The following is a 14,309-nucleotide window of genomic DNA, read 5'->3' as shown; positions in this document are numbered from 1 at the left end:
CGTTGTGTGTGACACCAGACCGGTTTACGTTGTGTGTGACACCAGACCGGTTGACGTTGTGTGACACCAGACCGGTTGACGTTGTGTGACACCAGACCGGTTGACGTTGTGTGACACCAGACCGGTTGACGTTGTGTGACACCAGACCGGTTGACGTTGTGTGACACCAGACCGGTTGACGTTGTGTGACACCAGACCGGTTTACGTTGTGTGACACCAGACCGGTTTACGTTGTGTTGACACCAGACCGGTTCACGTTGTGTGTGATACCAGACCGGTTTACGTTGTGTTGACACCAGACCGGTTCACGTTGTGTGTGATACCAGACCGGTTTACGTTGTGTTGACACCAGACCGGTTTACGTTGTGTGACACCAGACCGGTTGACGTTGTGTTGACACCAGACCGGTTTGCGTTGTGTTGACACCAGACCGGTTGACGTTGTGTGACACCAGACCGGTTGACGTTGTGTGACACCAGACCGGTTGACGTTGTGTGACACCAGACTGGTTTACGTTGTGTGTGTCACCAGACCGGTTTACGTTGTGTGTGACACCAGACCGGTTTACGTTGTGTGTGACACCAGACCGGTTTACGTTGTGACAACGTTGTGTACATGTATATCCGGTTTGTTAAAATATGTGTGAAACTTTGTTGCTGATTTTAATTAGTTTATTAACAACCAAAAGTTGTGATAAATTGTGTACCAAAGCCCTGTAAGATACATGTATAACAAATCGTCGAATAGATTTGATATTTATGTACACACAATGTACATTTAAAAATAATTATCATCGGGAAATGCAGTTTTTACCTGATGTAAAGTTTGTGTTAGTGTTAAGTACCATACACTTTTTCAATGTAACTATTTTTTCCTACCTGTATTAAAGTGGCTTTGATATCAAATGCATGTAATTTTGGATGTATAGCACGGCGTTAATGTAATTACGAAAGACGATACTTCAATCAAATTCATTGTATCATCTGTATCTGTAAGAGACGCTTTACTAAATTAGCAATTTTTCTTATTTTCCATTTGTATTTTGTACACGAAATCATCTATATCAACATGCTTGCCTTTTAAAACAAATTTTGAAAACATTTCAAGATGAGATAAAATTCTACTTCGACATTATTTATATGAAGTACACAATTTCAAGTGTCACTGAATATTTCGATAAAAACGATGCATTTTCTGCATTGAAATTATGAACTGAAATCGAATTTTAGTAACCCGTTGAGGTATATCTCAGTAATGATTTTCAGGAATAATTTTACATATTAAATTCACATGATAAGTATGCAATGTTGTCTTTGACGGTAATGTGTTGTGTACAGAATTATCTGTAAATACAGCAGATATCTGAAAGGCTGTCTTTAATTATAACATAAGAGATAGTATCAATGTTTTCTGTTTGTCATCTATAACCTACACATATATAATTCATTCTTGATATTTAACACCCATTTACACAGGCAATATTTCTTCACGTGAATTTCACGTGAATTTTTTCATGTGAATTTCACTTTTTAACCCTTTTCACGTGAATTTCACGTGCATTTCACGTGAAGGAATATTGCCTGTATATATCGTTATGTTTTTTGGGGTTTTTTTTTATTGTTAATTTTATCCAATACTTTACAGGTATAATAACGTAACCAAGTAATCAAATACATCACACAGCTTGGTAAAGATGTATCTAAGGATTAACTTGAGTATATATAATGGATATTATGGAGCTATGATACAAACATCTCAATGTATTCTAAATATCCAGTTGAGCGGCCTTGGTGAGAGTACGCTCCAGTTGTTTGAGTGAAGTCTTCGTAACATAAAAGATATATTCAACTTAATCCTAATTATCTACTGTAATCTACACAATCACTGTGGACATCCACTCTCTTAGAAATCATTTCTCAGTCAAAAGCGACGTTACAAATGACAACGCCATGATTGACCAATACTATAATTTTGCCGATGAAAATGATTGTTACAAGCGATATTACAATATTTCTCCCTAACACAGAGAAATGTAAAAAAAAAAAAATTAATTAATTAATTAATAACAGACTAGAAGTAACAATTATAGAGGCGGGACACGTTATAATTACCGTGGTAATTTATTAATTACTTACAGATAGATATACATGTACCTTATCTTACGTTATGACCGGATACGTAACTCGCACTACTTAATTGTTATTCGGTAATTCATACTTTGTGTGTCGTCAGATCATGTTCATTGGCAAATAAACAGCCATAACAGTAGACAGAGTCTCAGTTAACATTAAAAGAGAAGCTGGACACGCCAAGAAAACATACACTGAAACAGAGTTATCGCCCCTACAATGACGTGAAACACGAGGCCTTATATGCGTGTATACGCCTGGAGGTAGATTAACAAATCTGTTGATATTCATAGAGGGGCGTATTTAAGTCAATTTCGGGTTTAGTATTAAACACTATATAGAGTTCCATCTGGTATTGCAAAGATCATGTGAGATTTGGTTTCAATACGAAATATACGAGATTAGAATAAGATTATGGTAACGGCATTAACAATGTTTAAGTAATAAATTAATAAGAACGCAACTAATATCCATGGATATTCTCTCGCTACAAATGACCGTTTCAATTCTCTATTGTAAATATCAGCAAGACCCACCAGTCACCAAATCATTTGAATTCAGAAAAGAATATAATATAAAAAATAACAATAGCATCCTTATCTAACCAGGGTTACGTCTTTAGACAATGTCTAGTTACCAATGTGGCCCTACATCATAGTGTCATCAGATTTAGCACAGTCGTTTAAACTTATTTTATTGTCATTTGAACAAACAAAAACAACGACAAAACTCGGACTTAATGTAACCACCGTTTAAGACATCTTATTCGTCATATGTGTGTGTCGTTATACGTATTTAAATTAAAACAGCAAAGAAGCCTATCTGTATGTAATTACTGAAAGTAAATAATAGTGACCAGGTTGAGACTTAAAGTTCTTTTGAAACCAATCACTGGAAATGATTGAATGTATTGTATTATGGCTTTATTTATTGATTTTGGTTTATAGTTTCTATGGTCACTGTAAGTCTCTAGATTTACTGACGAGATTTAAAATACCAGACAACAGTTTGATACAGTTTATGTTATATTGGCTCCTACTGTGTCTACATGTAACTCTAGGATTGTACCGAACGACAATATCCTGTCTGTCAATTGCTAGATACACGTGCGGACGGTATTTTTATTTACTTTGTGACGTGTTCTGTATTACCATACGATATGACGGAACACTTTATACTTGGAGGGACTGCTGTAACTCCAATGGTTTCCGGAAACATCTCGTGTGAGGTGTTAAGTTTCGTTAATTAGTTCTGATTGTTTCCGGTCTGTATACGGTGAACGGTGGGAATATATACTGTCACGTGACCGGCACTTTTTTATCAATGAACTGCATAAGTCATGTCACTCATGAGAATATAAATATCTAAATTATATTTTATAATTATACCCCATAAATGGTTCTGTTTTTGTGATATTGAGGTCGGGTTATCACACAGTGTTTATGTATCGAAACAACCTTCGGGAATAAGGAGCAAAAACAAATGTCGAAGTAGACCGAATCGGTGACACACGTATCTACATGTATCATGGAAAGGACGTGCATTCTTATCGACGTCACCACGTGACCATTGTAATAATTGGTAACATTTCACTGGGGACAACTGATTGGATCACAACTGGCTATCACCGATGACAGGGTATGTATACACACTAGTTAGGATTACTCCGTCAATGAGGTAAGATTACCCCGTCAATGTGGTAAGATTACCCCGTCAATGTGATAAGATTACCCCGTCAATGAGGTAAGATTACCCCGTCAATGTGACAAGTTTACCGCGTCAATGTGGTAAGATTACTCCGTCAATGTGATAAGATTACCCCGTCAATGAGGTAAGATTACCCCGTCAATGTGACAAGTTTACCGCGTCAATGTGGTAAGATTACCCCGTCAATGTGATAAGATTACCCCGTCAATGAGGTAAGATTACCCCGTCAATGTGGTAAGATTACCCCGTCAATGTGGTAAGATTACCCCGTCAATGTGGTAAGATTACCCCGTCAATGAGGTAAGATTACCCCGTCAATGTGACAAGTTTACCGCGTCAATGTGGTAAGATTACTCCGTCAATGTGACAAGATTACCCCGTCAATGAGGTAAGATTACCCCGTCAATGAAGTAAGATTACCCTGTCAATGTGGTAAGATTACCCCGTCAATGTGGTAAGATTACCCCATCAATGAGGTAAGATTACCCCGTCAATGAGGTAAGATTACCCCGTCAATGAAGTAAGATTACCCCGTCAATGAGGTAAGATTGCCCCGTCAATGAGGTAAGATTACCCCGTCAATGAGGTAATATTACCCCGTCAATGTGGTAAGATTACCCCGTCAATGAGGTAATATTACCCCGTCAATGTGATCAGATTACCGCGTCAATGAGGTAATATTACCCCGTGAATGTGGTAAGATTACCCCGTCAATGAGGTAAGATTACACCGTCAATGAAGTAACATTACCCCGTCAATGAAGTAAGATTACCCCGTCAATGTGGTAAGATTACCCCGTCAATGTGGTAAGATTACCCCGTCAATGAGGTAATATTACCCCGTCAATGTGATAAGATTACCGCGTCAATGAGGTAATATTACCCCGTGAATGTGGTAAGATTACCCCGTCAATGAGGTAAGATTACACCGTCAATGAAGTAACATTACCCCGTCAATGAAGTAAGATTACCCCGTCAATGAAGTAAGATTACCCCGTCAATGTGGTAAGATTACCCCGTCAATGAGGTAAGATGACCCCGTCAATACGGTAACATTACCCCGTCAATGTGACAAGATTACCCCGTCAATGAGGTAAGATTACCCCGTCAATGTGGTAAGATTACCCCGTCAATGAGGTAAGATTACCCCGTCAATGAGGTAAGATTACCCCGTCAATGAGGTAAGATTACCCCGTCAATGTGACAAGATTACCCCGTCAATGAGGTAAGATTACCCCGTCAATGAGGTAAGATTACCCCGTCAATGAGGTAAGATTACCCCGTCAATGAGGTAAGATTACCCCGTCAATGTGATAAGATTATCCCGTCAATGAGGTAAGATTACCCCGTCAATGTAGTAAGATTACCCCGTCAATGAGGTAAGATTACCCCGTCAATGAGGTAAGATTACCCCGTCAATGAGGTAAGATAACCCCGTCAATGTGACAAGATTACCCCGTCAATGAGGTAAGATCACCCCGTCAATGTGGTAAGATTACCCCGTCAATGTGTTAAAATTATCCCGTCAATACGACAGAGCGACAGGACTTTTGTGTGTCGCTGGTACCCGTGCGTTCATTTTGTTACTTGGTTTATCGTCGCTCGGAGGCGCCAATGGCTGAGTACTAATACAACAAAGTGCTTAGGACTGTGTGTCGTTTACATACCGGGTATAATGTACCGACCGGGCGACGCTGATTACGCCCAGGACCTTGTGTAAATAAAACATTCCAAAATGCAAAGTTGTTCGCGGAACCAGAGAATGATTCCCCTGTGTATCGAACAAAGAAAGTTTAGTAATAGCTTACAAGCGTTTCGCTCACAGATGGGCTGAACGTCAACCTCAAAAGTTAATAAGTTTGTTGAAAGGCTTGAGAAAAAATAAAGAGTGTATGGGATTTGTTGTGTCCGCCATGTAAAATATTTGCTGTTTGACCTCTTGTAACACACACGTGTGTGTCTGAGTGATACCCGGTACAGGTCCGGCGTTCTGTTAGTTGTTATCACTGTCCTGTTACATTGATAGGTTGGGGACAGACTTGATCAATCGATGTTGTAATAGTGTATCGATTTGATGTGTAAACACAATGATCTCGTAATGTCCACTTTACGGTAGCTTGATTAGCCTACCACACGATTAGAACCTTAAATAGATTTTCCCATCACGCATAACTACGTCATTAGCACGTCCTCGTCGGATTTACCGTTATAATTATCTTATCGTCGTCGTTCTTTACACAAGAAATCGTACCAGACACATAAAACAGGCAGGTCGGGATAGGAGCGGGCGACACGTGATCACAGGAGACGACACTCCAGACTGTAGCATTAGACACGTGATCACAGGAGGTGACACTCCAGACTGTAGCATTAGACACGTGATCACAGGAGGCGACACTCCAGACTCAGAATTAGACACGTGATCACAGGAGGCGACACTCCAGACAGTAGAATTAGACACGTGATCACAGGAGGCGACACTCCAGACTCAGAATTGGACACGTGATCACAGGAGACGACACTCCAGACTGTAGAGTTAGACACGTGATCACAGGAGGTGACACTCCAGACTGTAGAATTAGACACGTGATCACAGGAGACGACACTCCGACTGTAGAATTAGACACGTGATCACAGGAGACGACACTCCAGACTGTAGAATTAGACACGTGATCACAGGAGGCGACACTCCGACTGTAGAATTAGACACGTGATCACAGGAGGTGACACTCCAGACTGTAGAATTAGACACGTGATCACAGGAGGCGACACTCCAGACTCAGAATTGGACACGTGATCACAGGAGACGACACTCCAGACTGTAGAGTTAGACACGTGATCACAGGAGACGACACTCCAGACAGTAGAATTAGACACGTGATCACAGGAGACGACACTCCAGACTCAGAATTGGACACGTGATCACAGGAGACGACACTCCAGACTGTAGCATTAGACACGTGATCACAGGGGACGACACTCCAGAATTAGACACGTGATCACAGGAGGCGACACTCCAGACTTCAGAATTAGACACGTGATCACAGGAGACGACAATCCAGGCTGTAGCATTAGACACGTGATCACAGGAGGCGACACTCCAGACTTCATAATTAGACACGTGATCACAGGAGGCGACACTCCAGACAGTAGAATTAGACACGTGATCACAGGAGGCGACACTCCAGACTCAGAATTGGACACGTGATCACAGGAGACGACACTCCAGACTGTAGAGTTAGACACGTGATCACAGGAGACGACACTCCAGACTGTAGAATTAGACACGTGATCACAGGAGGCGACACTCCGACTGTAGAATTAGACACGTGATCACAGGAGGTGACACTCCAGACTGTAGAATTAGACACGTGATCACAGGAGACGACACTCCGACTGTAGAATTAGACACGTGATCACAGGAGACGACACTCCAGACTGTAGAATTAGACACGTGATCACAGGAGGCGACACTCCGACTGTAGAATTAGACACGTGATCACAGGAGGTGACACTCCAGACTGTAGAATTAGACACGTGATCACAGGAGGCGACACTCCAGACTCAGAATTGGACACGTGATCACAGGAGACGACACTCCAGACTGTAGAGTTAGACACGTGATCACAGGAGACGACACTCCAGACAGTAGAATTAGACACGTGATCACAGGAGACGACACTCCAGACTCAGAATTGGACACGTGATCACAGGAGACGACACTCCAGACTGTAGCATTAGACACGTGATCACAGGGGACGACACTCCAGAATTAGACACGTGATCACAGGAGGCGACACTCCAGACTTCAGAATTAGACACGTGATCACAGGAGACGACAATCCAGGCTGTAGCATTAGACACGTGATCACAGGAGGCGACACTCCAGACTTCATAATTAGGCACGTGATCACAGGAGACGACAATCCAGGCTGTAGCATTAGACACGTGATCACAGGAGGTCACACTCCAGACTGTAGCATTAGACACGTGATCACAGGAGGCGACACTCCAGACTTCAGAATTAGACACGTGATCACAGGAGACGACAATCCAGGCTGTAGCATTAGACACGTGATCACAGGAGGTCACACTCCAGACTGTAGCATTAGACACGTGATCACAGGAGTCGACGCTCACATCGCAGAATTAAACCTTGAATCGATTTTAACTGATACGGTCACTTCCGGTGTTTGGCGACGTTAATGATTTCTGTTACAGGGGTACTAGGAAACAAATGTTTGACTAATTATAAAATACGACACAGATGAATTGATTTTTAACTAGAACGGAAAAGACTTAATATCGACTCACATGAATGATGCTTTAGGACACGAAACATGAAGTGTTTATGTGGACCCCCCCCCCCCCCCCCCTCCAAAAGAACCCCCCCCCCCAAAAAAAACCCCCCAAAAAACACACACTCCAACCGTCTGACACTTCTATAAGACATGGTATCCCCTATTCTTCCCGTATACTGTTTCTTTCTCTGTCCATGTGTGCCTCCCTGACACTATTGTTAACTGTTACAGGGGCGTTAAACCCCGTAATATTCTCTCCCATTTATCCCGACATCTTCATCGCACAGTGACACCAAGGAGGGTTCACCTGTTAATAACCAATGATGTTCTCAAACAAAATCTCATTAAAGGCGAATTAACAGATTGTCGGCGACAAATTGAGGTTAATCAATTCTGAAATGAGTGGGGTTTTTTCTTGTACACGAATTTTACTTTCTTCAACTCGACTGTATTTCCTTGTTTCGTTATAATGAAATGAGACTCTAAATAGAGGTGGTGGTATGTCGGGAAAATGTAGGCTTTTTTAAAATCGTTCTTCTGTGTGGATTAAAAAACAATTGGAAACGTGGATTTAAAGCATCATAGCATCATTGGTAGATAGAGGTGCTTTGTTGTATAAATGAGGATGAGGTTGGTAGATAGAGGTGCTTTGTTGTATAAATGAGGATGAGGTTGGTAGATAGAGGTGCTTTGTTGTATAAATGAGGATGAGGTTGGTAGATAGAGGTGCTTTGTTGTATAAATGAGGATGAGGTTGGTAGATACAGGTGCTTTGTTGTATAAATGAGGATGAGGTTGGTTGATACAAGTGCTTTGTTGTATAAATGAGGATGGGGTGGGTTTATAGAGGTGCTTTGTTGTATAAATGAGGATGAGGTTGGTAGATACAGGTGCTTTGTTGTAAAAATGAGGATGAGGTTGGTAGATAGAGATGCTTTGTTGTATAAATGACGATGAGGTTGGTTTATAGACGTGCTTTGTTGTATAAATGAGGATGAGGTTGGTAGATACAGGTGCTTTGTTGTATAAATGAGGATGAGGTTGGTAGATACAAGTGCTTTGTTGTATAAATGAGGATGAGGTTGGTTTATAGAGATGCTTTGTTGTATAAATGAGGATGAGGTTGGTTGATAGAGGTGCTTTGTTGTATAAATAAGGATGAGGTTGGTAGATACAGGTGCTTTGTTGTATAAATGAGGATGAGGTTGGTTTATAGAGATGCTTTGTTGCATAAATGAGGATGAGGTTGGTAGATAGAGGTGCTTTGTTGTATAAATGAGGATGAGGTTGGTAGATAGAGGTGCTTTGTTGTATAAATGAGGATGAGGTTGGTTGATAGAGGTGCTTTGTTGTATAAATGAGGATGAGGTTGGAAGATAGAGGTGCTTTGTTGTATAAATGAGGATGAGGTTGGTAGATAGAGGTGCTTTGTTGTATAAATGAGGATGAGGTTGGTTGATAGAGGTGCTTTGTTGTATAAATGACGATGAGGTTGGTAGATAGAGGTGCTTTGTTGTATAAATGACGATGAGATTGGTTGATAGAGGTGCGTTGTTGTATAAATGAGGATGAGGTTGGTTGATAGAGGTGCTTTGTTGTATAAATGAGGATGAGGTTGGTTTATAGACGTGCTTTGTTGTATAGATGAGGATGAGGTTGGTTTATAGACGTGCTTTGTTGTATAAATGAGGATGAGGTTGGTTGATAGAGGTGCTTTGTTGTATAAATGAGGATGAGGTTGGTTGATAGAGGTGCTTTGTTGTATAAATGAGGATGAGGTTGGTAGATACAAGTGCTTTGTTGTATAAATGAGGATGAGGTTGGTAGATAGAGGTGCTTTGTTGTATAAATGAGGATGAGGTTGGTTGATAGAGGTGCTTTGTTGTATAAATGAGGATGAGGTTGGTAGATAGAGGTGCGTTGTTGTATAAATGAGGATGAGGTTGGTTTATAGAGGTGCTTTGTTGTTTAAATGAGGATGAGGTTGGTTGATAGAGGTGCTTTGTTGTATAAATGAGGATGAGGTTGGTTTATAGAGGTGCTTTGTTGTATAAATGAGGATGAGGTTGGTTTATAGACGTGCTTTGTTGTATAGATGAGGATGAGGTTGGTTTATAGACGTGCTTTGTTGTATAGATGAGGATGAGGTTGGTTTATAGAGGTGCTTTGTTGTATAAATGAGGATGAGGTTGGTTTATAGAGGTGCTTTGTTGTTTAAATGAGGATGAGGTTGGTTGATAGAGGTGCTTTGTTGTATAAATGAGGATGAGGTTGGTTTATAGAGGTGCTTTGTTGTATAAATGAGGATGAGGTTGGTTTATAGACGTGCTTTGTTGTATAGATGAGGATGAGGTTGGTTTATAGACGTGCTTTGTTGTATAGATGAGGATGAGGTTGGTTTATAGAGGTGCTTTGTTGTATAAATGAGGATGAGGTTGGTTTATAGACGTGCTTTGTTGTATAGATGAGGATGAGGTTGGTTTATAGACGTGCTTTGTTGTATAAATGAGGATGAGGTTGGTTGATAGAGGTGCTTTGTTGTATAAATGAGGATGAGGTTGGTTGATAGAGGTGCTTTGTTGTATAAAGGAGGATGAGGTTGGTTGATACAGGTGTTTTGTTGTATAAATGAGGATGAGGTTGGTTGATAGAGGTGCTTTGTTGTATAAATGAGGATGAGGTTGGTTGATAGAGGTGCTTTGTTGTATAAATGAGGATGAGGTTGGTTGATAGAGGTGCTTTGTTGTATAAATGAGGATGAGGTTGGTTGATAGAGGTGCTTTGTTGTATAAATGAGGAGAGGTTGGTTGAGGGCATAATGAGGGCAGATATCAAACCAATTTAAAATGATAAACGAATAAACAACAAATGGCCAGGAAATGTCATTGGTTCCTGGTTATCTAAGAGAGCGATACAGGTCCCAGGGGTCTCTTGTTTTTAATGGCAACATGCTCTATTGTTTCACAAAAGGCCTGTTTTCGTGTAATCCAATTACAAACATTGAGTACACCTACTGTTAATAACACATAGTTGGTTGACGTGTTGGACACAACTAGCTACACGACTTAGCAGTAGAAGCAGTAACAAGCCGTCCACGTGGATTTGAATTGTCACGGCTACCGCCCACCGACTCCGATCGATCATCCCGCACGCATTCGTTACTGAGAAACTCTACACACCAATGTTTGCCGATAATGTCAATACCCAACTCTCGTCATTCAACATCGGTGCCGAGACTTCACCTGGGCAACAAAACAAACGTTTGCATGATTACGAATGTGGAAGGTACCAATGAAAGAATACGGACAGTTGACTATATGATGCCGAGGTTTCTGTAGATGGACTCCTAAGGACAGTAACACCAGTAGGTAAGTGATGATATGTTGCAGTGTTTAAAGCTGGAATCCGCGTTTGTTTAAGAGACATATATCGACCGGCGGGCGGATCGATACCTCGGTATTACTGGAAGTAGCCGCCGTGGAGGACGAGTTCGGAACGATGGGTCGGTGATAATACGTAGTATTAAATATCGTTGTTCTGTCCAGTAAACATTCTAGCTATAGTCATATATAACTCTCTACCACGCCCGCCATCCGAATGTGTCGGCGGGACGTCATACCGCGGTAACCCGTCATCCACATGTGTCGGCGGGACGTCATACCGCGGTAACCCGTCATCCAAATGTGTCGGCGGGACGTCATACCGCGGTAACCCGTCATCCAAATGTGTCGGCGGGACGTCATACCGCGGTAACCCGCCATCCAAATGTGTCGGCGGGACGTCATACCGCGGTAACCGTCATCCAGATGTGTCGGCGGGACGTCATACCGCGGTAACCGTCATCCACATGTGTCGGCGGGACGTCATACCGCGGTAACCCGTCATATAAATGTGTCGGCGGGACGTCATACCGCGGTAACCCGTCATATAAATGTTTCGGCGGGACGTCATACCGCGGTAACCCGTCATCCACATGTGTCGGCGGGACGTCATACCGCGGTAACCTGTCATCCGGATGTATCGGCGGGACGTCATACCGCGGTAACCCGTCATCCACATGTGTCGGCGGGACGTCATACCGCGGTAACCCGTCATATAAATGTGTCGGCGGGACGTCATACCGCGGTAACCCGTCATCCACAGGTGTCGGCGGGACGTCATACCGTGATAACCCGTCATCCGAATGTGTCGGCGGGACGTCATACCGCGGTAACCCGTCATCCACAGGTGTCGGCGGGACGTCATACCGCGGTAACCTGTCATCCGGATGTGTCGGCGGGACGTCATACCGCGGTAACCCGTCATCCACAGGTGTCGGCGGGACGTCATACCGCGGTAACCTGTCATCCAGATGTGTCGGCGGGACGTCATACCGCGGTAACCCGTCATATAAATGTGTCGGCGGGACGTCATACCGCGCTAACCCGTCATATAAATGTGTCGGCGGGTTGGTTTGGTTTTATTTGTTTAACGTCCTATCGACAGCTAAGGTCATTTAAGGACGGCCTCCCTTGCGTGCGATATACATGCGTGTGATGAGTGGGTATGTGTGTTTTAATAGGCTGCGGTATGTTTGTGTTAAGTCTCCTTGTGATAGGCCGGAACGTTTGCCTATTTACGGTGCTACCTCGTTGAAGCATACTGCTGAAGACACTCCACCCGGTCACATTGGTCTTCATACCGCGGTAGTCCGTTATTCTATAACAAGTGAGTTTGGTTTTTTTTTTTGTCTCCGCAGTTTCGTACCTTATGTCTACACGGTATGTAAATTCAAGAGAGATAGATATATAGTGTTCTGCCTGAGTAGTATAGTCCTATCTGTGAACACCCAATCCTTATAACGTTACACTTGACAACAATTATACCGGGGATATTGAACGTCTATCAGCACCTTTCTTAACAACTTTCTTCTTCCTAATGCCTCCCTTGACAATGCCTAACTTTTGGCCTTTAGTTGAGCGATCGCCCCTGTGAGGAAGGCTTTGGGTTCTGTCCCCCGGCCGAGACATACCAGAGTCTTTAAAAATGGTAGTTGATACCCGTACTTAGCGCTCAGCATCTTGAGAGTGGGTGTGACCGGGTGGAGTGTCCTGCTGAGTGTCTTCGGTAGTATGTTTCAGTGAGGTAGCACTATAAAGTATAGAGGAGAAAAACACAAAGATGGAGTCTCCCAAGATTCATTTATTTCTCATCCAACTTAATGTTACAGTGATATTTCATCAATGTATTTGATATTTATATATTTGTGTGTTCAGAACAGCATATATTGTAGTTTTTGATTTACACAGGAGAATAGTTCATAACAGAAGAATATTTCAAAATATTAACACTTTCACAGTAGTATATACCAAGTAAATTTCTTCTTTGTATATTAAATTCTGGACATCGTAAAATATCATGAAATTCATCACTAGTTTTATTACCTCTACATAATGTACATAGCCTTTGAGCTCTGGGTATTGTGATCTCCTTCAGGACACATATACACAATATGATGCGCCTCGCACACATTAAATGACATTAGCTGTTGATAGGACGTTAAACAATACAAAACCAATCTATTGATGGTATAACAGTCTGTAACATACAGTTGCCCCGGGGGTCAGCAACAGGGTGCGTGTCCCGGGGGTCAGCAACAGGGTGCGTGTCCCGGGGGTCACCGATAGATGACTTCCGTCGATTACCCCGGAGACAATATGCAGTCTGATATAGGTTTTTATTAAGTTGATAATTTTTTACATTTCACTGACCAAATTAACCAAACTAATCACTTTTTATGTTGTGTGTAGATCGGGAGAACGACCAACATACTAACTATGTTACTGTGACAGTGAGGTGGAGTTTGACGGCCTGTAGTACCGCGGGCTTTCTTTTCCAAATAACCATTTTAACACAAACGTTTAATGTCTCCTCCGTCCTCCCACACAGCGTATTTTGTCTACCTCTATAGACACCCACCCCCTACTATAGACTAACTTGTAGGAGGCGGTACACTTTGATCATCCATTTTATCTACATGTTTTTGTTTTACGTCTACTTTAGTGAGTCTACCTCACGCTGTTCCGTATAAGACCCTTGTCAGCTATAACGGTCGAGGTTTCGTTTTTATTGAGGCGGCGGATTTTGTGAGCGAGAATTCTAGTGATTTAAGGTTTGGAGTTAATATTACCGCT

The 14,309-nt window shown here is 42.1% G+C and overlaps 1 protein-coding gene across 1 annotated transcript in view; it reads left to right on the top strand.

Moving 5' to 3' along the window:
* Positions 1–11,373: 11,373 nt before the first annotated feature.
* The window catches only part of LOC117341022, a 65,304-nt gene continuing 62,368 nt past the window's right edge, over positions 11,374–14,309 (top strand). Inside the window, exon 1 of the mRNA XM_033902829.1 lies at positions 11,374–11,504. The gene's annotated coding sequence lies outside the window, so the exon portion shown is untranslated. The remainder of the gene's footprint in view (positions 11,505–14,309) is intronic.

Source organism: Pecten maximus, chromosome 13 (genome assembly GCF_902652985.1).
Source record: "Pecten maximus chromosome 13, xPecMax1.1, whole genome shotgun sequence".
In the NCBI taxonomy this organism is placed as follows: Eukaryota; Metazoa; Mollusca; class Bivalvia; order Pectinida; family Pectinidae; genus Pecten; species Pecten maximus.
This window is presented reverse-complemented; position numbering and strand designations above follow the sequence as displayed.